Consider the following 27,591-nt stretch of genomic DNA (forward strand, 5'->3'; position numbering starts at 1 on the left):
GGGATACATCAGTGAAAGTGGGTAGGAACACATTGCTTGCATGTAACAGGACCATTACCCCTTACTGTCTTGGCAGTTGTAGTTCTGTTTTTCAGCCAAAGTTCATATTAATTTTCAGCTAATGCAGTCTTTCGAAATCATATCTCTAGACACTAGTTTTCCGGGATTCCTCCCTTATCAGTAGAGAATATTTGCAGGTTGCTAGACATGCTGCCAAATTTCCCTGGTATAATCCCACTCATAGTGTGCAGGCGTTCTGAAGCTCATCAGCTTGGGGTCAGCTCTCAAGAGCCTTTTATCTGTGAAAGTGGTAGGAACGCATTGCTTTTATCAATGAAAGAGGGTAGGAACGCATTGCTTGAATGTAACAGCGCCTTCACTCCATAGTGTCTTGGTAGTTGTAGTTCAGTTTTTCACACAAAGTTCATATTATTTTTCAGCTAATGCCGTCTTTTAAAATTGCAAGCCACTGAGAAGCTGATGAGTTTATGAATGCCTGCGCGCTATGAGTGGGATTATACCTGAGAAAGTTCATGAATTACACGTAGCTTGGTCGGATAGAGAAGGGCATATTTGATATCTGTTTTTTGAGAGTTTTTTTCAGCCAGCAAGAACACCCTGTGAGCGGTCAGGACAGCGATGGTGAAGTCTGTGTAGAAGGATATTGCATTCCCCTGATATTCTATTGTGCTGCACTCCAGGGATAGGCTTAAAATCACAGCTCGGCCTTTTAATTGAGAAGGCACGCCACTATAGCACGGAGTGCTGCACCTGGAGGCAGTGGCGGTGCAAGAGATCGATGAGCGCGCCACACAATGAAGACTGGGGACATGCCATCACAAAACAGATTCTGTATCATGGTTTCAACATAATCTTCCCTTCTATCTATGGCTGTAGACTCTGGGACACCACTAATGCATAAGTTATCATGCCTCGAACGTGCCTCCGGTTCTTCGTTGTTAGCCTAAATTAGTGTGAGGACCTTATCCATGCGCAACAATTGTTCTTCAGTCGCGGTATGAGTCTCATTGATATCTGAGATTCTAGCTTCAAGGTGGTTGAGGCGATCATCCTTTTTGTCAACTTGCTCTTTCATATGCATAAACACAGAGAGGAGTATCACCACTGGACCAAGAAGGTCCTAATGGAGTGTAGGGAAAGGGATGTATTCAAAAGAAAATGATTCCTTCAATAGAAGACCCGTCACTCACCAACCTGGTTGGTGACATGCTTCATCATCGGGGTCCCACCCGGACAGCCGAGTGCCATCTGAGTTAAAAATTGGCGCAGTATTCCTTCAATAAAACTTTAATCAGAAGTTACTGGACAATGTTAAAAGCAGATAGCAGATATAAGAGTAGGCTAAATTGACCAACTATATCTATGTGGGTGTGTTAGGGTCTACATGTTTCAACCTGTACAGGAAATTCCCAGGTTTTCTTCAGGACCAAGTGAAAAGAAAAGTAACCTGGGCGGTCTACACAGGCTAAGGTGTACCCAACCCTCGGCCCTTGTGACCTAACTTTTACTCAGTAACGCATAACGGCCACCGCTACTATCCGGTCACAGTGAGTAATGCTATCAGGATGGTACAGAAGCATGCTGGAGCCTCGATCGCTCTAATTTGAGATCCCGCCATTCACTCGATATTTTCCTTAACCCCGGGGAAACACTGTTTGTTCTCTCTTCCAACGTAGATAGATTCGGTTGTACCTGCCTGACCTCGTTTCCTATGAGGCGTAACCCACTCAATAATCGAGTAAGCATCTTCCTTCATTCTCACTCCTTCCCATAGCGATCGCAATTTTTATGAATTGCCTACTTTCTGATCAGATAAAAAACTTGCATGAAGCTCACCATTGATTTGTGAGCATTTGTAAACCACTTCCTGAGAATGCATGTAAGTGGCGCATTAAATGTATTTACACCGGTGCTATTGATACTGAATAAATGGCACGTTTGTATACAGAAATAATGCACAGTATGATTCCTCTATGTCCCATTGTATTATATTACATAAGGTGACACTAGTGAGCACCACGTAAATTAACGTTGATGCACACTTAAAGACCTGTGCTGGCCTTTGCCAGCATGCTAAGTACCATCAGTGGATAGATTGTATTCACTCAATCAACACGAATTATGGGTAAAGCATGGAGCACCAGACCACTGAGAAACCACGTTACAGGCATGTACTTGAATGTTTGTGATTGTCCTTTTGTTTCCACAGGTTTTTATTTTCCTTACTTCGATATCTGGATGCAAGGTCTCCTGACTGTGAGTAACAGTTAGGTCACAAGGGCCGAGGTTGGGTACACCTTAGCGTGTGTAGATCGCCCAGGTTCCTTTTCTTTTCACTTGGTCCTGAAGAAAACCTGGGAATTTCCTCTACAGGTTGAAACATGTAGACCCTAACACACCCACATATATATATAGTTGGTCAATTTAGCCTACTCTTATATCTGCTATCGGCTTTTAACATTGTCCATTAACTTCTTATTAAAGTTTTATTGAAGGAATACTGTGCCATTTTTTAACTCACTTTTACATCACATTCACAAAAATTACCCGCTCCACTGTAATCAGGTGTCGCTGCACACCCGGATGGCACTCGGCTGTCCGGGTGGGACCCCGATGATGAAGCATGTCACCAACCAGGTTGGTGAGTGAGGGGTCTTCTATCAAAAGAATAATTTTCTTTTGAATACATCCCTTTCCCCACACTCCATTAGGACCTTCTTGGTCCAGTGGTGATACTCCTCTCTGTGTTTATACATATTCAGGTCTAGGGGACCAGGAGTACTCCCCTCCACACAGTTGAAAAACCCTTACTCTCTCTTCGTGTTTATCACAACTTGCTCTTTCAACCTGTCCAGGTGGCTGGTCATTTGGTCAAGTTTGCGTCTATTACACATAGACTAGTTTTGACATCAGCCACGATTTCTTTAAGAAAGTCGGAAGCAGAGTCCAGTTCTTGGGCCGGCTCCATGTCAGCCAGGTGTGTGTGTATCCTGCTCTCCAATGGGAGCTTGGATTGCCTCGTGTTATGTTTGCCCATCTTCCCACCTGGGGCTTGTGAATGCACGAGGCAGGGCTGTGGCAGTAGCAGTGAGCTGTTGCAGGAGTGCAATATATTTGAAACATGCTGGGCAAAGTATGTATATCAGCAGGACTAACAGTTTTTTACCGGATCTCTCCACAAATCTGATCCGTGTCCCTTCCGACCGGCACTCCAAATGGCAGTGGTGCAAGCCCGTCCAGTCGATGAGCCAAGCCCAGGGTTCAGTGTAGAGTCACTGGGGGTAGGAGGGCCCCGTCCATCCTCCCTGAGGAACCAACCCCCCCTGGACAATGCTGGCAGCACAATCATGGGCCCCACCACTCTTGCCTGGGGTATCAGAGGCCGTAAGGCACGGGCAGGCCTCAATCAGGTGTCTGGGTCTATAGCAGATATTAGGGCCAATTGCCCTAACAGTCCTCAATGGAGGAGGCCGGTAGCGATGCCGCCTGCTTATGGGGCATGGCACACAGGACCCAGTGTTCAAATTGGTAGGCAGGAGAGACAGCCCCATGTGCATGACGTTGTGGTGTGTGCTTATTGCTGGGTGGGCCGGCCTCTGCCGTCAGTCCTATTGCATTCATTCACGGCCGCGCACAGTTGTGCTCGCCCTCCGTGCTCCACAGTACCGACATAGCATCTGGTCTCGGTCAGCACCAGCAGATATGGGGCAGCCAGAGTATGAGGGGGCAGGGGTCAGTGATTATCCACCAGGACAGGGCGGCATCCACCCAACTGCGGTCAGACCTCCTCCTCCTCCTGCGGCAGGCTCCCTCTGATACCGCAGTCAGCACGACCCTCCCTCACACAAGCCCGGTGAAGTCAGGCTAGACCAGGCCCGAGGCCTCTCCACACGGCAGGCCTCGCCTCACTACCGGGGGCTGCACATCTCTCAATGTGAAGTCACCTCTCTAATGGAAGGTGAGATATCATTGTGTCGTTCTTTGTGCAGCCGCTGGGGTAGGATCAGAACGGATTTTGTTTCCAGCCAGCAGAGGCACTCTATTGAGCGGCCACCTTGCCCGTGCAAAAGACTTAGGGCCATATGTATCATACTTCCATTTTGCGAATTCCAAATAGCGATTTTTAAGGAATCGCTATTTAGAATTCGCAAAACGGTATGTATGTACAAAATCGCTTTTTTATAGCGATTCCTTACCATTCCTAATTCGCGATTAGCAAATTGCTAATCGCAAATTACCCATTCATCTCTATGGGCCAGGAGGCCCATAGGAATTAAGGGGCAATTTGCGATTAGCAATTTGCTAATCGCAAATTAGGAATTTTTTCAAGGGTGCAGGGGTGTCTCAAGAACACCCTGCTGCACCCCTGAAAATGACATTTGGGGGCATATGGCGCACATACATGCCCTAAGGGCATGTATGAGCGTCATATGGCACCTTTGGTTTTTTTGAAAAAAGCTTTTTAAAAGAATTCGCAACTTACCACCAACTAGAAGTTGGTGGTAAATTGCGAATCCTTATGGGCATTTTTTAAATATTTTTTCTTTGATACATTGCATTTAAGGAATCGCTAACTTTGCGATTCCTTAAGTGCAATCGCAAAATAAGGAATAGCAAATTTTGCGATTCCTTATTTTGCATCAAACATGTTACATACATACCATTTTGCTAATTACCATTCGCAAAGGCCAAAATTTCGGCCTTTGCGAATGCTAATTAGCTTGATACATATGGCCCTTATTCACCAAGTTACTGCACTTGATTAGTACCTCTGATAGAATATCACAGGTCCCAAGCAGGGTGGTATGGTATGTTGATGTCTTTCTTGGCTTTTCTAGGTACATCCTTTACAGTTACCAAAAGTAATTGACAAAGTTAGCATGTTAGCGAGTACTGTTGCTCTCTAGTACACTGATCTGTGCAGTGTGCTCCACAAAAACTCTCTATCGATTCCGTGACATGCAAACATACTCATTAAAGACAGCTAACATGGGTATTTTTTTTTCTTTACTTTTTTGTCTTAGTAGGGTTCTGATCTTGACACCAAAATGACAGAGGAGACTTCAATATGTTCCTGGTGGAAGTCTTGAGACATGGAGCTGTAGCACGCATGTAGATCTTCATGGCCTGAATGCTAAAGTCCAGTGATGGCTGCCTTATCCCAAGGGGGGTGGGGTGAATAAAAACATAAATGGCAATTACCTCTTCTAGCAGCGTGATGCTCCCCTCAATCCTTCTCTCCTCCTAGGCTCCCAACTCCCAAGCCCACGCAACATGAGAGCAGTGCTAGCATTGGTGGAAGCAGCCTCTATCAGCCCTCTCAAGAGCACTGGAAGCCTTTACTTTCTCTAACCCAGCTGTTTAAAATGTGCATGCCTGGCTGGCCGTCACAAGACGGCAGGCCAAAGACACATGTGCATTTTAAACTCGAATGCACAAAGTTCCCTGCTGCCACACAGCTGCAATAGCCCTGCCCCGTCCTGAGCTCAGTTCAGGATGGGACTGTTGCTGAAAAATAAAATGGCAATAAATAAACCTTATTGTCATTTTATTTTTTAGCCCTGGCCACAAGCTTTTGTTGTTGGGGCGACACTCCTTAACTCAAACAGATAAGCCATCCCTGCTAAAGTCAATCATTGGGCATGCTCTGTGATGTGGTTTAAATTGAATGAAATGAATTGAATTAATAAGTGTGAAAAAAATGAAATGAAAAAATGAACGGACAAAATTGCTAAAAAGCATGAATAAGGATATGAACATATTTAATTGGATTCAATGGGCTGTGCAGCTTTGTGGGACCACAGGTGGTTCCCTTCGTGGTGGAGTTACGGTTGCAGCGCAACGAGACGAAGCGCGTAGAAAGTATTGCACGCCTAAACTGGTGTAAAGACATATTTGGTTGAAACTGTTGAAGAAACTGGATTAATCGGAGTGCATCTCATTTCCCATAAATTTATGTTAAACACAATTCGTCTCACATGAGTTTGCACCCAATGGTAGAAGTTGGATAAACACGTATAAAGCAAGATCTGAGAATGTTGTTCGTTAAGAGCAAGCTTTAAAAGACTTATGAACATGGGAGGGGTTTTGAGTCATGTTGTAAAAGAATGTATTGATTTTCTCTAGGATTTTGAGGTATACCGAGTCACATTTAAATTTGTAAGAAGCATATTAGACAGAGCGTGTTCCTCTAAGATAGTGAATACACCTTGCCTTTCATTGCTGGGAAAGTTAACAGCAGTTACGGTTCTATACCGGGTAATGCAGGTTGCAAATCGGGTGAAAAATGATCGCGGAAATGCACTCTGGGATATTGAGTAATTTAAGCTCAACTATTTAGCTTCTGTAGATTTAACAAATGTTGGTTTACGTCATTAACAGACAGAATTGATCACCTGCAGACACTTATCAAGGATCGCGATAGTTCATAAAATAATGCGCTCAGGAAAGCATAATATGCTCGCAGTAAAATGAAGCAGGCGAGCAAAGGCACGTTATGAAATGGAGAGAAAGAGTCACTCTTTTTAGACGACTGAAGTTGTACGGCAAATGTTTACCAGATGTTTTCAAGATTTAACAGTACGCCATGGTAAGCGAAAGATATCTTAAAATTGGTGGTTCATTTCTGCTAAATACCAACAGGACTCGTAATGAAATTATGGGGAGCACTGCAATTTTTTGCAACGTGGGGTTACTCAGTATTGTTTTAGAGATGAGAATAACGTAGGGATGTTAATAGTTACCAGCTTTAAATGTTTGATATAAAGAAGGGTTAGCACTGTTTTTTCTGATGTATGTACTTCGTTGTGTGACTATAATATACCTTGGCAGTACCTTTGAATTAAACGAAACATTCTGTTTGTATTCCTAGATTCTCCTGAAGAAGGGAGTGTTATTTCCCGAAACGCATTGGGCCTTTTGAAAATAAATCATGGCATGATATTCACCCTTTGCTTATGAGCTTTTTTGAGAATGGACGACATAATGGATTGAATAAAATGAATTGAATTAATAAGTGTGAAAAAAATGAAATAAAAAAAATGAACGGATAAAATTGTGAAAAAGCATGAATAAGGATATGAACTTAATTCATTGGATTCAATGGGCTGTGCAGCTTTGTGGGACCACAGGTGGTTCCCTTCGTGGTTAAATTGAATAGTGCCAAAGATGGCTGTCAAGCCTGAGGCCTTCTTGTAGCATTAGAAAACATGTATTTAGGTTCTGATGATGCCTCATTGGGTTCAGTGGTCATTAGAAGGGGGTGCCAGCCTTTAATGGGTCGCACTTTTTTTGGGCATGGTGGTCTGATGCACAATTTGGGATGGGGACCTTTTTGTTGTGATCACTGTGTGAAATTATCACAAAATTATATAATTTGCCTTGTATGTCTCTTAAGAGCCCACTCTCCCCCATGTTGTGCCATATAAGTCACTATTCATTTGTGAATAGCCAGGGCCGCTGGAAATATGTGGCATGGGAGAACTACATTATGCAGCAGGATTGACAAAATAATGCAACAAGAAAAGGCAAATTATGTGACCTAATATAGTACATTTTGTGATAGCATTGCGTCACAATTTTATTGCATTCTTCACATGGTAATAGTGTCTGAGCGAAGGTTTCACTTTATTAGCAGCAGTTTAGCATCCGAATACAAAAGTATGCAACTTAATGACTTAATGATGACCATTTAACTTTTGTATAGGACCTTCCACTGCACGGCAAAACAGTTTGCCATGATTTTAGTAACTTTTTATCCGTTTGGAGCTAGAACCGGTTTCTTTTTTGAAAATCTGCAGATTATGCAGCAGATGATGTTATATGTGGCAAATGCAGCAAAACCATATTTATGTGGAAATGCGACAGCCACACATTGTATAAATCCAGTGTCCCTGGTAATAGCTGATGCATATTTTAATGTTTTAGCAACAATGTGCATTGCTTTTGCATTTGTTTACACGCTGTTCTTCTAGCTCATATATTCATGTATTCATTTAAATAGATGGTGTTTAGGAAAAGGCATAATAATAGGCTTAGGCTGCAATATAAGTGTGCAAGGGAATGCTCGCTTTACTTCTCAAATCCAAAGCCATTTGAATTTTTTTCATATCATTTCTTTCCTAAGAGACATAAGCTAGTAGTGTCGCATTCATATAATTTTCATGTAGAAATATGTGTAAATTCTATCAAAATGTATACCTCATTATTCCAATAACTTCGATGCCTAGGTCTTAGACTTGTATGGATTCTTTAACGCCTTAACCGCTGTGGTTTTTCCGCCGCAGTGCGGGCGTTCTATTGAGTGGGCGGGGCTCCGTTGGCCACCAAGTAGTGCTCCTGTCTGCAAACGGCCGACGGGAGCACGGACGGGTTAAAAATGCACTTTACATGGTATGTTGCCTGTTTTCATAATATTTACACTCTGTGCTCACTCTCTCACAACACGTTTACTGACTTCTTTAATAATTTTATTTTATTCATTCATACCTAAAATTAGCTCACGATAAAGCCTTCTAAAATAACAGTGTGGATTTCTTGTGTGTGTGCACTTACGATGAAAAGATACCAGAATTTACAACAGCAATAAATCAACATGATTGACATTATCACATGCCTAATTACATATTATCACCAGGTAAATTGAGGGAGATTTGTCTGTCAAAACTCTGTTCCTTTGGCTCAGCGTTGGTAAATTAGTCCATATTTAACTATACCTTGCCACAGGACAACAGAAGAGCTAACATGTTTAGTTTACACAATGCTTATACAAATATAACATGGTGACCAATGTGTTGCTGGATATCTGAGCACCTTCAGGGCCCATAAACCATCACATGCCACCTATTACTATTATAGAGGTATCAATTGTAATATTGTTATTTTCTTCCTCAGCTCAGATATGATGTCTATAATCTGCTGGAGGGTTCTTTAAGTGCTTTAGTAGTAAAGGAATTATCATGCAATTTAATTGAGCTTTTGTGATAAAACAATGATGAAATTCACTTGCATAGCCCATTGCTATCCCTAACGGGGTCCTGGTGCTGATTGAAGAACCAATCAGAGGGCCATGAACAATCCTCTCTTTTTTGGTGGGTAGACTAGATAACTCCCACTGTATTGCACTGGACTTTAAAAATATATACGATATCATGTGTATATCAATAGTCCAGATTTATTTGCAGTAAAATAATGGAAATTCTACAAGAAATTACCAACGTGCTCTCAAAATTGATGACATATTTCACTGACGATGACAAGTGAATATATACAAAGTATGAATTGAATAGTGACTATTTTAGCCCCAAATAGATATAAAATAGACTTCTATAAATGAAATACTGCCTTCCTTATTGTACTCTTTTTGAGATATGAATTGTCAAAGTGAAGGCAAAGGACTGACATTTGATTTCTCTCAGAAATATGTTACTTTGTAACCCCATAATACAATACAATTTTTATTTTTAGCCTGCCACTGTAGGCCCCGAATTTGCTAATCCCTGGAATGGCAGACTTGCAAAATGAATCAACTGAGTCATGTGTTAATCTGTTTCAGAATGACCAGAAATTGGAAGAAAAACTTGTGAACAAGAAGAATTCTTTTGATTCCTGGAAATTACACTTTAGACCTTTAGATCACTTGTGATTGTTCTTGGGGTAGAAATCTCTCACACCATTACCCTGCACCATTGCCTGGACTTAGAAAAGCACGCCAAGAAGCATCATGTGTTCGACTTGGTTTAGCTTCCCCCCACTAACGCCAGAGAGTCATCAGATAAGTCCAAAATGTACTTATCTCTCTTTTTTGGAGTTACCTCAAGAAGAGATCAGCTGAACTGAGAGTCTCCACAATCAGAGGGACTCCTGAGTTTCACGCTTTATACCAACAAACCAGACCAACCCTGATTTGGGGCAAGTAATGACTTCAATGACTGAACCAGCTTCAACACCAGCTGCATCTAAACCACAACAATCACCACACAATCTACAGCAGTGAAAGGTTTGATATTCCCTTAGGAGTAGTTGCAAAATAAAAAGATGGTCTTGAACTAGAAGAAACAAGAGTTTTTCTTCTTCAATCTCTTCTTGTCAGGTGTGAATTCCTCAGGAGCAGGAACATCAAATGCCCATCTTCTGGAAGTACTGAGCCGGATGAGGGGTAGGGTGTTAGGGTGGGTACAGCGGGAAGGGAGACCTGGAAAAGTGGTAGAACATGATTAACACAGGATCCAATTGGAGAGCGACACAATAACATATATGTATAGATATATAACACCTCAGAATGGACCTTACCTGAAGGGATTGAAAATATGGTTAGCGACTCGCCATTAGGAAGGAGCGTGCCAAGGGTGTCCCTTCACAATAGCGAGTGCAAATGGTGTGTACCATTGTTTTGCAACCACATTTACAGTCAGAAAAAACTCACAGGTTACCACACTTCTCAAAAGGGTGGTAAGTCCACTCGCAAACGAGAAGCCCTTTGTAGATGGGCGTGAAAACATTTTTTAAGAGCAGTGTTAGAAATGGGATTTCTGGTTGGCTAAGGTTTGCGCCAAAGCCAGGCAGAAACCACCACTCTAGTCAAGGCAAGGGAGTTATACGCTCACCCCCTTGGTAGCTTGGCACGAGCAGTGAGGCTTATCCCGGAGGCAATGTGTAAAGCATTTGCGCACGCACACAGCAACAACATCCCAGGCACACTACAAAAGGAACTCCACAAAAGGTTATATCAAAAATAGCCTTTGTATTCTCAAAACACATTAGAATAGTAAACACATACTGTACACTGAGCCCACTGGCACTGGGAAATATATACAAGGTAATTATTTACACCTGACAGGGCCACATGGACCACTGTCAGAACCATCAGAAAGTGAACTTGGTAAAGGTAAAATTGGATCATAGACGTACAACCAGTAACCACTGGTAATCACTGTACTCCACCACAACCTGTAACATAAACTACATTATGCACAGTCACATCAGGCGCAAATTACATTCTGCGCCAACCTCACCAGCATAAACACATTATGCAATCTCCTCAATAGTCTAAACACATTAGACCCTACCTCCTAAGTATAGCTCACATTAGGGGCGTTCCACACACAGTGAAACATAATCTCGCTAGCATAACCACATGAAATGCAAAGCAACCTCATAATCATAAACCATATGTAGAGGTATCGAACAGGGTGCGTAAAACATACTAAATGCATTACATTTCCTAGCACCACATCGCACAAGCACATCAATCAAATTAGGTCCTTGCTCCCTATACATCTACCAGTTCCCCATGCCAACTGGCCATCTCCAAAAAGGGGCTAAAATGCCCTGTGTCCAGAATGTCAGGGCACGCTGCCAATGCAGCGAAATCCAATTGAGCCACTGCGCAAACCTTAACGGTGCAGCTGGCACTAAGTGCTGCGCAGCTGTGCAGGGATGGGCAAATGAGTGCATTTCACTCCTAACTTACAGTCCATGTCCCCTAAGAACCTAATGGCCTAAACGGTGCAGCTGCCCACTACTTGCTGGGCAGCTGGGGATCTACACATGAGGCCAGGCACCACAGTGCCGCTTCTGTCCCTCTCAGGGACTCTCTTATTTAACTGCAAAAATGGGGGCACCAATGTGCCACACCACGGGGGAGAACATGGCCCCTCTGGGCCTTCTTGGAGATAACTGTGCCCATCGTTGGAGCCCGCAGGCTCAGTAGATATTCATACCCCCACACATGGCAGCATGGGCACCACTGGCCGTTGGGACCCCCACTGGGGCCCTTGAACAAAATATACCTCATTTAGTTGGAGCCCTCTAGGCCCTATGAACCTCTTGCCATATCGTTGGAGCGGCCCTCTGCCATGTGGGGCCGCTCGGACACTGAACAAATACGGACCCCCAAGGCCCCTACGGGGACATCAAGAGCAAATGGTGGGCGCCTGCCCGAGCTCAGCCCTCACTCACTGGGCTCTCCCTCACGGCGGGATCGGCAATCCTTATCCCGGTCTCCTCTTGCGGCACACCTGTACCTCACCCGGGCTCCCTCCTCGGACCCAGGACTTCTCCGGCCACCGCGGGGTTCTCCAACCGACTGCTGGTGCCTGAGGGGCTCGACCTTCCTTATGGGAGCCCTGCCTCACTTATACACCAGGCTTCACCCGGTCCCCCATCTCGGGACCTGGACTTTAGGATGGGGTCAGCGAGGCCTCAAGCTGCCTCCTTCTCTTCTGGCACCGTCCAGTGATGGGTGGGCTCCTGCCTAGACTTCACTCACTTCCCTGGTACCGGTGGCTTGCACGGGACTTCCCTCTGTAAACCGGAAGTCCTGCCTGCCGTCAGGCAAAACTTTGCCTGTCTTCTTCCCAGGCCACATATCTCCAATCGGGCTGTGGCGGTGACTTTCTTTCGCCAGCGGCACATTGCGGGGTGGGCACCCACCTACCTGGCACTATAAGCGGGGTGGGCACCTGTGTCCTAAACCTCACAGCAAGTGGGGTAGGCTCCCGCTAGGCTGCATAGAACAGCAGAATAAAGCGGGTGGGCTCTCGTGATGGCAGGAAAAACGCAGGGGAATCCCTACGCTGGGGATTCCCTCCGCCCAGACAGCCCCGTGCTGTGGAGCCCTCGCGCTCCTTCCTAGGAGAATTACAGCGCCTGGCTTCAATGGAAACAAAGCGCTCCCAGGGCGCTAGAGCAGCCAGTATAAAAGGTCAGGTAGTAAAAGAAAGGATAAGTCCTGGAAGCAGCAAGGGGCAAAAGCAGGGCCCAGGGAGGAAAGCCCTCATGGCAGCCCCCCTGGGCCCTAGCAGCATGCCCTCAGCAGGGTCAGCACACTCCAAGAACTGCACAATTTCATGGGGTCACAGCCCCTTCTTTATACCACCTATTCCTTTGTCTAAAAGGTGCAAGGCATGGGAGAACCAGATACAACTGGTTATGGGGAGCTCCTGAGCACTTTGTTTTGCTCAGCCCCTCTCTCCCTTTCACTAGACAGGCTAGGGATATCAGACGCACCACAGGGGGTGGAGCCAGCATTGTGGACTGAAGGCACAGCCCTGTTCAGGTCCCCGGTGCAACTCCTCCCTCCCATCTACATGCAGATCTCCCTATTCACCACAGGGCAGACTCACCCTGGCTCCTGAAGCCAAGCACACCAGCCAGCCCTTTTCACTCACAAGCCAGACAGGCAATTCACATCACAGTGCACACAGAAATGCCAACTTCTAAAAGTAGGGTAAGAGTTCCTTCAAGGGATTTTAATGAACATAGGGATTTTTGATCACTTTTAAGATGAAATCGTGTGGGTTTAGTAATTTAGGCCCAGTAATGCTATTTATGCAACCATAAAGATGATATATGTTCTAGCGCTGTTACTCATAAGTAATCAGTGAGGAGAGAGAGAGCAAACAAAGATTAAGGAGCAGGTGTATATAAACAAAGAATATTTAATCTTTTTCTTTTTCAAAACAAGTTAAAAGGTTGGGTACAAGATGAATAGCAAAGATGTAAAAGGGAAACCATTAATTCACAAAACCCTAGTTACATCAATTGCATGAGCTTTCTACCATAAACAAAATTCAGTAAACATTCAGTGGTAGATAAAGCCACAGTCGACGTTTCGGTCTATATTCTTTCGTGCAGGAGACCTTCCTCAGGACATGTGTTTCATATCTTGAGTACCCTCAATAATGTAGTCGCATATGTCTATCCTAAAAAGAGTCCAGATCATAGAGTTAATTTCAAAGCGCTGATACCGGTACAGGAGTATATCCTACTGCACTGAAGTACCCTGCTGAGTTAGTTATTTACACAGCCGTAGGTTGTAGAGAGAAGGGGATCCTCGTTTACTTTGAAGGGTTACCCGACTTACACCTTCAAAGGTGTAGCAACGCTTTATAGCAACTCTTTTTCAATGAGGTAGGTGATTCTGGATTCAATGTGTCAAAGTACGTCTCCATGTAGCAAATGATCTAGCAGTAGAAAGTAGGGAAGTAGGGAAAATGTAGGATCGCGTAGGTGTTAAATGAACATACTCATAATTATTTTTTGAAAGAAATAATTTATTAATTATTTTACAAAATATTTTTTTAATAAATACCTATTAAATTAAATTAATATTTACTTAAACATTAAATTACTTCTCACCCTATTCCCCTATAAACACTCAACGCGCTACAGATAAAAAAATAACACAATTTATTTAATTATCAATTAATGAATTAATAAAAATTAATTACTCATAAATATTAATGAACAATACATTATTTAACAATAAATCAAAAATAAGAATAACGACATTATCATTAATATAATTTTGAATTAACCAAATAAAAATGTATTACCAATTAATAAATAATTAACAATACATTAATAATCAATAACAAAAAATAAACACATATTAACTAATTAATTATATTTAAATTACTTCCCACCCTATACCCCTATAAAACCACAACCTGCTACACATTAAAAATAACATAATTAATGTAATTATCAAGTAATTAATAATACAAATTAATTACCAATTAATAATTAATTTATAATAAATCAATTAACAATGCCAATAAATAAAATCAATAATACAATAATTATAATTAATATAATTATACATTGATTCATTAATATACATGAATTACTTATTAAGAATCAATTAAAAATAAATTAACAATCGATAACAATAAATAAAAACGTATTCATTAATTAATTATAATTAAATTACTTCCCAAACTATTCCCCTATAAACCCACAACCCACTCTGACACTAAAACACAAGATTTACTTTGAAAAACTACTTACTAAACATTTAATACATATATTTAAAAATAATGAAAAAACTTTAAAAAAATGTTAAACGGTCATATAAAATACATACTAAAATACAAAACATAATTACTTTCATATTACTTACTTCAATATATATTTTTTTATATTACTTACCTTAAAGTCAAAATTCTGGTCAACAATATTCTTGACTTCGATATTCCGTCCCTACGATATTAAAAACTTGATATTAGTGTAGGTCAATATTTAAAATTCGATATTTTGACTGCGCACCCTATAGTATATATGTGGTAAATAAATAATTAATTACCGGTACTATTTTTCTATATACTAACTAAAACAGATAGCTCAATAAATAAGAGGCAGGATCCGGGGTATCTGAGTTGAACAGGCTTTAATCAGGCACAAGGGAAGGGACCGGATCGGAACAGCCTGTAATAGAATGGCATGGAATGGCAGCTGCAACGTTTCATCAACATTACATAGTATATATAGGAAAACATTACAATTGCATTGAATACAGTAGGCGTAACAAGTGACAAACGTAAGATAAGAACACATGGGCGTAAAAAGAAAGCGTGCACAGGGCGTGCACGAAGACATGTGATGTAAACGTCACAGAAGTGTCATAAATGGGTGGATACATGGAGGGGGCTACCTGGGCAGCTGGAACCTTTAACCTACTGGTGCGCGCAAACGGGCCATGACGTGTAACTAGGGAGAGCTGGGGGCTCTGGCTTCTGCACTAGAAGAGGAGACTAAAGTCTAAGATGTCAGGACGACATGTACCTATAGCATATCTGGTATCTTGTGTTTGGAGTACATGTTGATAGAATCTAAAAGTCATCAGAGCAAAGGCTACTTGACACTAAGGCTGGTGCATGCATATATTCTTCATGTATTGCGTGTGCTATGAATCTTCTATGGATATTAATTCAGTAATTCACTTGCATGGAGACAGAAAGACTAGACTATAGCTGAAGATGTTTATGCGGTTCGTTAGCTTAGGAATGTGAAGACGGAGAGCTGAACTGATAACTGTAGGCATAACATATTCTTGGCAGACAGGCTGGCAGAGCCAGGCCGGGCACCGCGCTGCGCGGCAGGAAGTAAGCGAAGGGTCAGGGATGTGGGAGGGGCTGCATCGCTCCTCGGAGTGGGTTCAGGAGACTGGAGCTTGAATCTGGTGTTCAGGCCCTTTGAGGCCTAGAAACGGGGACAGTTCGATGAATTAACGTGCATAATGTAAAACGTTGGCAACATAGGCCTAATACTCGTTGCTTTCACGAGGACTGGAAACTGGCATACTAACGTTGGACACAACTATAATTGCGTCTTTAATCGATCATATATGCATATTAATCATGCACATATTACATAGGATGGGGAACACGTAGGCACACACGACAAGGCAAAATTCAATTTTCCTCATTCCCTCCTTGTGCCCTACGTTTCCATCAGGAAACATCAATATTCATGATACCATCTATCTGTTCATAGAGCATCATTTGCTCGTCTCGGCTTGTCTTGGAACGGGACTTTGGACTAGGAATACAAGAGGTAGCGCACAAGCCGCAAATCGCAGGGCCACATTGTAAACATAGGCAACAACTGAATATGATCATTACTCCTATACCCAGGAATGACAATACTTTCCATCCCCAGGCAGATATTATACTCCAGAGCCAACCGGACCATGTCCAGGTGCCTGGATTCTGGTGCAACTGATGGGCTATTTTATGAAGTCTGATTATAGCTGAATAAACAGACGGTGCGTTATTAGGAATGAAAATGCAGCAACTAGATCCGATGACTCTACAAGCTCCGCCCCTATCGGCCAGTATGACGTCAAGAACGAGACAATTTTGGAGCACGACAAATCTCATAGCAGATTGTTCCTCGGTTAAGTTACCTAGGGCGGAAGTAGTCTCATTCACTACTGCTTCAAGGGTTCTGGTTAGCCTACGTATTAGCTTACTATTCTGGACAGGACCTATGAAGAAAAAGAAACCTTAATTGAAGTCTTGATACTGTTCTAAGGCAGTTTCAGTTTGATCGACAATTGGGGACTAGATCTCCCTTCTATGTCTAACGTGTACTAGATGTGTATTTTTGTGATAATCGGATGGGGCTAGAAAAACTGGTGGCAGTAGGAAGGCAATGTAACATGTTCCATCCCAATCGAGGGGCAGACGTACATATGCGGTCTGGCCACATACAAAATAAGAATGACGTGAGGCTTTGAAATTAGATTTCCCACTGTCACTGTACTTGACTACAGTAGTACAATCACTATGTCCTAGATGTACTGAACCATTCTTTCGGACACATAATTCGCCTTTCACTGGTAGGACTGTAATAGCAGGTAAATCTGGAGTAGGCTCGGACTGAACATTCAAAACCATGAAATTCGAGGAATAATTACCTAGATCATATAGTTCATTTTCTAGATCTAACCCTGTTCTATGGGAAAGACCTTCCGTGTCTGGGAAACATGTTCTATTCAGAAGGGACATATCGTTTGAGGATGACGTTAACGTGGACCATGCTCCACACGAACCATTGTGTGAAAACGGATAGGGAAAGAGTGGCAGAACTCCCTTCGGTGTCTGGAAAGGGGGAAGTCGACCACACACCCAACAATTAGTGGCATTACTAGTCTGGTGTGAATAGTGTAACATACGGATAAAAGTATTGTTGCGCATGGCAAGACGATAGGATAACTCGTGAGGAGGTAGTTCACTAAAAGTGTGCTCTACTGTAACATTAGAGGAAAAATGTACATGTGAAACGATAGGAGGAAAATATACATGTAAAACATAACTTATGCCTGTAATCGTAAAACTCAGAAATAACATAATTAATAGAGTAACAATGCATCGACTTCGAAGATTTTTCTGATAACGTATTCTCTTAGAGTTTCGACTAACTCTCTCACTATGTGGGTCTATCTCATACATGTCAGTAACCTGTCTAACCGTTTCACCCGAGAGGGATTTAGACAATTAAACTGGCTGACTTACTAGACCTTAATTTTTCTTTATATTCCAGCTGTGGAATTTTTTCTAACAGGGGAAGTTTAGAGTCAGTGTCTGGGCAGTCCTTGAGAACGGGGCAGTCCTTGAAAAAAGTCTTTGGACGGAGTCCATGGAATCGTTTCACGTGACTGGAATGCAACCAGCCTTTTCGGCCCTCCACCTTGATCGCAGTCCTTGTTGTCATCGGAACGAGCTTTGGTTCTTTCCAGCGGGGCTCCAGCGGACTTGAACGATCAAAATTTCTAATCAGAACGAGGTCGCCTGGTATGACCTCGTGTGGTTTCACTTGAGTGTTGTCTGGAAAAGCAGCGGCGACCTGTGAATGACAAGAGAGTAGTGCAGACATCAAGGAAGCCAGGTAATCTGTCAGCATATTACTGTCAACATCGGTAATTATACGTGGCCTAGGTGTACCCCACATGTTTGGGGGACGACCGAAAACTACCTCGTAAGGGGACAGACCTGAACAGGAGTGGGCAACCATTCTCATGTAAAAAAGGGCGACTGGCAGTGCTACCATCCAATCTACGCCTTTCTCTGCACATACCTTTGCAATGCGGATTTTCAGGGTCTGATTATGTCTCTCGACGAGACCAGCTGCTTCGGGATGTCGTACACAGTGGAACTTCCACTGGTACCCTAACAGAAGGGATACTTGTTTCATGAGCTCGGAGGAGAATGGCTGGCCGTTATCTGAATACACGACCCTCGGTAATCCATAGCGGGGGAAATACTCACGAACCAACTGCCTAGCAGTGGTCGCGGCAGTGTAATCTGGGACTGGATATGCTTCTGTCCATCTGGACAAAGCGCATACAACTACGAGGACATACTTGAAACCTCGACATCGATCCATCTGAATATAATCCATCTGGAGAACTTCAAAAGGGTGGTCAGGAGGATGGAATCCACCTTGTTCCACCGGGACACCTTTACCTGGATTGAACTGACAACAGATCATGCAGGCACGCACTTTCTGCTTGGCTGCGGCTCGTAAATGCTTGTTAAACCAAATGTTCTGGATGCTGTCTATCATGGCTTTTTCTCCTAAGTGTGCTGGACTATGTGCGGTGTTAATAATGACTTGAACCATAGAGTCGGGGAGAAACCATGTGGCTTTTCCCTTCGTCAACCATCCCTGATCTGTCTGGACCCCTCCTTGTTCAGACCATTTCTTGATTTCGTCTGAGGTAGCATGTGACTGTATGTCTAGTACATCTTGTGTAGGGTCTTTAACTGTCATACAAGTCGTCTGATCTGGAATATCTGTCTGTGTCGTGTTAACTGGAATGTCTGGAGTCTGAGCTGTAAGCTTGGCTGTTCGATCTGCTAGATCGTTACCTTGGGAAATGATGTCAGTGACTTTCGTATGTGCTTTGCACTTCATAATGGCAATGGCTTTCGGTAAATGTATTGCTTCTAACAGAGCTTGAATTAGGGGACCATGCTGAATCTTGGCTCCATGAGAAGTCATGAAACCTCTTTCTTGCCAGAGTACTCCAAAGTCGTGAACGACTCCGAATGCATAACGTGAATCTGTGTATATGTTTATTTTCAGGTTCTTGGCTCGTATACAGGCTTGGGTCAGAGCGACGAGCTCTGCTGCTTGAGCAGACAGGGTGTCAATACGATGTGTTTCTATAACTTCAGTTTCAGTAGTCACTGCATACGCGGCTACTAACTCTCCTGTACTTGTCCTCATACATGAACCATCCACATAAAGTGTCAGGTCTGGATCAGGTAATGCAATGTCTGTCAAGTCTTGTCTTGGCTTTGTCATGATGTTAATAACTTCCACACAGTCATGTGTGGCAGGATTTGAAGTAACTGAGGGTAACAGTGTAGCGGGATTTAAAATGTTGCAGCGTCTGATTTCTATGTGTGGCTGAAACAGTGTCAGTTCATAACCTGTTAAACGTGCAATTGTCAAGTGCTGAGTCTGTGTTCGGTTCAAGAGAACTTCCACGGAGTGTGGAACTTGTACTGTCAGGGAGTGTCCTAAAACTATGGAATCGCTTTGTCTGATAGCTAGGGCTGTGGCTGCAACTGACTTGAGGCACGCAGGCAGAGCCTGGGCCACCGGATCTAATGTGCTAGAAAAATAAGCACAAGGCTTGTGTTGTCCTGCTTGATCTTGTGTAAGAACAGATAATGCTGTACCATCACGTTCAGTGACAAAAAGTGTAAAAGGCTTACTGTAGTTTGGTGTCGCTAACACAGGTGCTTGGCATAAAGCTTTCTTTAACTCATTGAAAACAAGTGTATGTTCTTGGGTCCAAGGGAGGACAGTCGATATGGCTACCTCCTGTGTCGTTAACTGTATCAGTGGTTTAGCTAGATATGCATACTGAGGAATCCATTGTCTGCAGTAAGAAGTGAGGCCGATAAAAGCTCGTACCTCCTTCTGAGTCTTGGGCTGTGGAAGATGTACTATTAACTGGATACGGTCTGGTGTCAACTGCCTACCCCTCTTGGACAGTAAGTGTCCAAGGTAGACCACTTGCTGGACACAGAATTGTAGTTTCGAAGGGGACACCTTGTGCCCCATCTCGGCCAGGAAATACAAGACTGTAAGTGACGCACGATCGCAGTCACGTTCAGAACGGGCTGTGATCAATAGATCATCGACATACTGGAGCAGGGCAGTGTCAGTTGGCATGTGAATACTGTCTAGTTGTCTTTTAAGCGCTTGACTGTAAATGCTAGGACTTTCTGTGAAACCTTGAGGAGCTCGTGTGAATTTATAGCTTCTTCCATTTAAACAGAAACCGAAAAGGAATTGGCTGTCTGGATGAATGGGGACACTAAAGAATGCGTTCTTGAGATCAATAACAGTAAAGAACGTAGCTTCGGAATCAATGGCAGTCAATAGGGAAGAAATATCTGGAACCACTGGGTACTGGGGTATGATACATTTATTAAGTTCTCGAAGGTCAATCACTAATCGATAAACTGGAGGTGCATTGGGATCAGTACGTTTAAGAATCGGAATGATAGGAGAATTACATACATTGGAGTCAGTTTCTACAACCATTCCTTGAGCAATGAGCTCGTCAATAATTTTGGATAAGGCTGCTACAGCCTCAGGTGGCAATTTGTACTGTCGGATTCGTGGTAATACAACACCTTGTTTCAGAGTGACACGATAGGGTGTAATGTGCATACAACCTACATCAGTTGGACCTTGTGCCCATAAATGCTGTGGTACATTCAGTAATCTTGGATCAAAATCACGCAATACATAATGACCTTTAAAATCACGTAAAAACAATCTCACACCTTCTGGGGAACAGCATATAACTGCTCCTAATTCTTTCAGGGTCTTAATACCTAGTAAATTTTCTGGACATGATTTCGTAAGTAACAAGTCTGTACTTCGGGACAATGGACCAACTTCTAGGGAAACTGGTTTCGATATTTCATTAACAATAGGCTTTCCTGAAAATCCAAGGGAAACATTTCTAGAGCCTGAGAGCGGAGCCCCTGGAACCTCGTCATGACTGATGGTAGTCCTACTTGCCCCTGTATCAATCAGAAACTTTCTGTCTTTCCCTAATACTTGGCTGTGTACATAGGGACCCTCTTGATCTACAGGAATCTCGATGAGAGGCAAGCCAACCTCCCTCTCTAGGCTGTTTCATGAATACTGCTGATATTCTGGATAATCTGACTGTGCGTACTGGTACATCTGTTGTGTAACGTGTTGTGTGGCAGCTATAGGCTGCGGTACTGTAACTGTCTGTTGTGCGTTCTGCGGTGGCTGCGTATTCTGCGGAACATGTTCTTGTCTAGGAGGACGTGGTCTCTCTTTTGTCTTACCTGTAGCTATGTTGTGTTTCAGAACTGCACATTCGTTTATATAATGACCTGGCTGTTTACAGTAATTGCAGGTCCCTTTAACGGGAGCTGTAGAATGACTAGTTTGATTCGGACCCCTCTTCTGACTATCTGGTTGAACAGACTGGGCAACTAGTACTTTCATTTTCGTATCTTTCATACGTCTCCTTTCGTGTTCTTGCTCTTCCCTGATTCGGTTCTGGTGATACTGTAGCATCTGTAGCATTTGGGACGGAGTATTAGCTTGCCAGGTACTTTCGACTTTCAGTACTCGATTTTTAACTTGCGGTAAAGAATTCTCAACTAGTTTGGTAACAAAAAGATGTGGATACGACTCACTACTTGTTTTCAGACCACTATTTATAATGAAACATTTCTCAAAACTAGAATAGAAATCACTAGTGTCTTCGTCTTGTTTCTGTTTACAGGCTGAGATGGCATCCCAGTCTTCCTTTTTCGTGGCTAGTAATCTTGGCAAGACTTGTATTAGCAACTCGGGCAATGCTTTAGCTTTTTCCCCAAGACCGGTACCTGGAACTCGTGTGTTATCTTCAGTCTCTAATGCGGTCCAATCAATCTTTTTCTCTCCCACCTCCCATTCTTTTTCTTTGAGTTTTTCATATATGCCCGCAGGCAACAGGACCTTTAACATTTTAATGATATCGGGATACGTGTATTCTCCCATACGGAGCATGTCCTTTAATTCACGGTGGAACCCTGCTGGATCTTTATCGTGACAGGGTATTAACTTTTTCATTTCTAGAAGTTCTATTTTCGTGATAGGGGTGTAAACAAATACTCGTTCGAGCTCACCCCCCGTTCCTTTAACAGGATGCACTTCTCGCAACGGATTCTGTCTATCTATGTAGAATGGGGGTGGAACAGGAACAAAATGTGGATTCAGGAACGTTCTGTATTTGTGGCGCTGTTCTAGAATGACGTTAATTAAATCGGTACCTAGACCTTTCCATCTGTTTAGGAGTAACTCGTTCAGTACATTATATAATGGACCTGGATCAGAGTGCTGACTCTCGTACAGTGTAATGAGGTGCTGGATCATATACATACCCACCAGTCGCTGCTCGGCTGGCGGTAGTTTCAGAAATATTTGGGCTACTACTTCGTCTGGAAACGTGGCAGAATCACTAGTCCATCGAACTGCTGATCTGGCTAGTTCCTGTTCATGCATGGTACTAAGCTCACTATAACCTATTCGTAGTTTCAGAATTTTATCGGTAGCCTGGAATACTTGTTCAAGAGAACACTGTTCTGGTACGGGAGGAGGAAAAGCTTTCTTGTAATCTAGACGTGAATGTCTATCTGACGGTCTCGTTCTACCTACATACGCTATTCTGCTGGGATTCTCGCTGTCTACCTCTTCGTTTGAAGAGTCATCCTCTTTCTCGGCTACTCTCTTTTCTTCCTCCTTCTTGTGTATACTTATTATTTCTTTACAAATCTTTTTGTACATGGATTCTATACAATTTTGTGTTCTGTGTTTTCCTTCTGATATATTGTCACTCCATCTTGTCAGGACTTTCATATCTTCTTTGTTTTTATCAGGATAATCTTGTTCTCTTATTAAACAATTTATCAGAAATTGCAAAATCATGCCTTGAATCTCGACTTTCCTGTGTGCCATAGCTTCGTGAATGCTTTCTGGATTCTCCCCTGTTTGAATAAAATGGTATATTCTGTCTAGATGTGGTTCCATATTCGATATGGTAACCAAGAAGCTTGCAACTCGACGTAAACGTATGGAATATATTAGCATGCTATCTTCTCCTGGCACTGGATCATATCTACAATCAGGTCCGCACTCTGTAAGATACTTTCGGAGGGCGTCATACGTAGCCAGTTTTGGCGTACGCTGTAACGCTACATCTCTGAGCGTCCGTCGCCTTGTTTGAGGCGGGGTGATAGGAGTACCTCCCCCTGCTCCTCCTGAACTGGAATCGTCAAATAATACTGAATGTGCTGGTGCTGGTAACGTGACTGGTACAGTAGGAGTACGTAATGTGGGTTGATCCTGGGGGACTGGCGCATGGACAGGACCAACGACTGGAGGCACAGGAATTACATTAACAGGAGGCTGGACTTGAACTTGGACTGGCGGAGTAGGATCTGTATTAGCATATTCTGGGACAGTGTCATCTAAATAGGAAGAAAGAAAAATTTCAGCTGCAGTCGGTTTATGACGCAGTTTAGTCGGGACTAATGGTGGCGGTAAATTATGGGGTGCTTCCGGGGTCGCCTTCGGCAAACCCTCGGCGAGAAGAGGATACATACCTTTAATTAGGGCATTTCTCTGTCTGTCTGATTGTTCTGCTCTAACTCGTTCACCTTCTTATAGTAATTCCCTTTCTTGGGCTTTTTCTGAGGATTCTCTACTTAATTCTACTTTTCTAAATTCTTTCTTGGTTCTTTTATGAGATTCTTTGCGCCATAATTCTATGGCATCTTTCTGGGATTGTATGGCTTTCTTTTTCCATAATGCTTCTTCTACTCGCATGATGCACTCGGCATCCCATGTACCTGATACAGGCCATCTATATTTCTCTTCAAGATTCTTCGTATAATCCACCCATAAGTCTAGATATAATATGGCATCTAAGCCATGCTTGTGATACATAAAGTGTCCAGGACTGTCCCTAGGAGGGACAGGAACTGATTCTTCGAGTAACCCTTTTCTGGTTTTTATCTGACGTAACTTTGAAAACAGAGGCATATTTGAGTCGTACTTGAATTATACACAATGAACACAGTAATGAAATGGCAAACAAATCACTCATACCACGACATAAAAAATACATTAATAACAGTTCGAACAGAATACTACCTGATACACTGAAAACATAACACTTGAATTTCTCGAGAAACGGACTTACTAGAATTACTGGATGCACTGCTAAAACAGTACAGAACATACCGGTCTCATAAAGAGACACGTCATACCGTATCCACCTAGATGGACACGTCGGACTGGATCTGCGTACCCAAACCCATCGGACCGGAGACAAACTAATGACCCGTCTAGATACTCCCCCAGCAACGGTACTCACCGGGAAGCAGAACTTGAAGGCCTCGGACTGGACTGGACTGCTGCGACGTCTGGTTACTACGCATGCGCTTCGAACTTCGGGCTTCAGAAACAGGTGGGCCTCTGGATACCTCGGACCTTGCTCTCTCGGCTTGGGCTCTGGTCGGGACGAACCGCATTCCTCACCGCCTCGTCTGGATGCCGGACCGCAGTCTCCGTCTCCTCCGTGGGCCTGAGGGAGACTTGAAGCAGAAATATCTGCACGTGCACAGTAGGGTCCGTCACGGCTGTATAAGGGTCAGGAGGCCTGCGTTACATCGCCGGCGCGTGGGGAAGGGGCTCGTCCCTGTTCGGGCGCCATTATGTGGTAAATAAATAATTAATTACTGGTACTATTTTTCTATATACTAACTAAAACAGATAGCTCAACAAATAACAGGCTTTAATCAGGCACAAGGGAAGGGACAGGATCGGAACAGCCTGTAATAGAATGGCATGGAATGGCAGCTGCAACGTTTCATCAACATTACATAGTATATATAGGAAAACATTACAATTGCATTGAATACAGTAGGCGTAACAAGTGACAAACGTAAGATAAGAACACATGGGCGTAAAAAGAAAGCGTGCACAGGGCGTGCACGAAGACATGTGATGTAAACGTCACAGAAGTGTCATAAATGGGTGGATACATGGAGGGGGCTACCTGGGCAGCTGGAACCTTTAACCTACTGGTGCGCGCAAACGGGCCATGACGTGTAACTAGGGAGAGCTGGGGGCTCTGGCTTCTGCACTAGAAGAGGAGACTAAAGTCTAAGATGTCAGGACGACATGTACCTATAGCATATCTGGTATCTTGTGTTTGGAGTACATGTTGATAGAATCTAAAAGTCATCAGAGCAAAGGCTACTTGACACTAAGGCTGGTGCATGCATATATTCTTCATGTATTGCGTGTGCTATGAATCTTCTATGGATATTAATTCAGTAATTCACTTGCATGGAGACAGAAAGACTAGACTATAGCTGAAGATGTTTATGCGGTTCGTTAGCTTAGGAATGTGAAGACGGAGAGCTGAACTGATAACTGTAGGCATAACATATTCTTGGCAGACAGGCTGGCAGAGCCAGGCCGGGCACCGCGCTGCGCGGCAGGAAGTAAGCGAAGGGTCAGGGATGCGGGAGGGGCTGCATCGCTCCTCGGAGTGGGTTCAGGAGACTGGAGCTTGAATCTGGTGTTCAGGCCCTTTGAGGCCTAGAAACGGGGACAGTTCGATGAATTAACGTGCATAATGTAAAACGTTGGCAACATAGGCCTAATACTCGTTGCTTTCACGAGGACTGGAAACTGGCATACTAACGTTGGACACAACTATAATTGCGTCTTTAATCGATCATATATGCATATTAATCATGCACATATTACATAGGATGGGGAACACGTAGGCACACATGACAAGGCAAAATTCAATTTTCCTCATATACTCTCTGTTTTATAACTACCCTTTTTCTTCCTTCCTTTCCTCTCTTCTCATTGCTGATGGTCGTATAGTTTTCCATGTCGTATTAATGTTTTACATTTAGAGTTGTATCTTGGAATGTGAAATGTTTTGTTAATCCTATTAAGAGACACAGATCATTTTGTCTTATTTGGCTTCCTATAAGCCTGATTTGGTTATTTTTCAAGAAACACATCTTAAGGAGGCGGAGGCCATCAAACTTATACGTAATTGGGTTGCCTTAGTCTTAGTCTCTCCTACGTCCACCAAGAAAACGTAAGTTATTATTCTTTGCCATAAAAATTTGAATTGTTTTGTTTTATCTCAAGAAATATATTATGGGGAAGGTGGTGGTTTGTCAAATTGCTTATTGATGGTATTTCTCTAACTTTTGTTATGTTTATGGCACAAATCACCCTGATTATTCATTCTGGTCTATTGTTACAAAAAAATGTATTCAATATAAAGATTAATTATTTATTTTAGGGGGTACTGTAACACTATTGTTGATCCTTTTCTGGAACAGAAAATCTAATGTCTGTTTTGTCTCATAAACCTCACAAACAATTCCTTACTACAATCTCACAACTCATCTGGTTGATGCCTGCCACCTGTGTAGTCCATATGCAATAGAACTTTCTTTTTTACACCCCCCCCCCCCATTGGTCCTTTACTTGGCTGGATTATATTTTTCTTTCTTAGTCTTTCTCTCCAAATCTTATTTTTCTTCACTTGAGCCTATTGTTATCTCTTATCATGCCCCAGTTGTTACTAACTTTGAGCTGCTCCCTACACACCCCAAGTCCAATAGTTGGCGATTTCTGACCTCTCCTTTGAAGGAACCTGTTTTTTCTTCCTATTTCATCTCCTATGCTAATAAATTATTTTTATTGAATGTGTCACCTGATACGTCTATCCAGCTATTGTGGGATACTTTTAAAGCTGCTGCCTGTGGCTTTATTATTGATTATGTTTTCAGAAAAAAGAAACATCTTCTTAACCAGCGTAATCTTCTCTTAGCAAACATTAAATGCTTAGAGCACCAAATTTATACTATTTGTTCTGACATCTCCTTACAGGAACATAAGCATGCTAAGCTTGAATTTAATAAGTACTCTACTGAGAAGGCCTCTTCTATCATTATTATTATTATGTAGTAGTACTTGTTATTATGATGGCCATAATAAAGTAGGGTCCCTTTTGGCCAACTATCTTGGCCATACATAGGAGGGAGCGCACTCTCATTAAATCCATTTACTCGACAGATTGAACCCTACTTTTTAAAGATTGTGATCTTTTGGAAGAATTTACAAAATTTTGTAAACAATTATATACCCCAGAGTCCCCTGCCACCTCCTCTCTTATTGATACTTATCTTAGTG

The 27,591-nt window shown here is 42.8% G+C and overlaps 1 long non-coding RNA gene across 2 annotated transcripts in view; it reads left to right on the forward strand.

The window, feature by feature from the left end:
• LOC144783016 (uncharacterized) overlaps nt 1-27,591 on the forward strand; it is a 273,950-nt gene that overhangs the window by 164,509 nt on the left and 81,850 nt on the right. The window contains exon 1 of one of the 2 annotated variants that reach the window (XR_013601363.1): nt 6,490-6,610. The exons of the other annotated variant lie outside the window; for it this stretch is intronic. This is a non-coding gene — a long non-coding RNA (uncharacterized LOC144783016). Of the gene's footprint in view, nt 1-6,489; nt 6,611-27,591 lie in introns of those variants that run through there. 2 annotated transcript variants of the gene reach the window in all.

Source organism: Lissotriton helveticus, chromosome 9 (assembly GCF_964261635.1).
Source record: "Lissotriton helveticus chromosome 9, aLisHel1.1, whole genome shotgun sequence".
In the NCBI taxonomy this organism is placed as follows: Eukaryota; Metazoa; Chordata; class Amphibia; order Caudata; family Salamandridae; genus Lissotriton; species Lissotriton helveticus.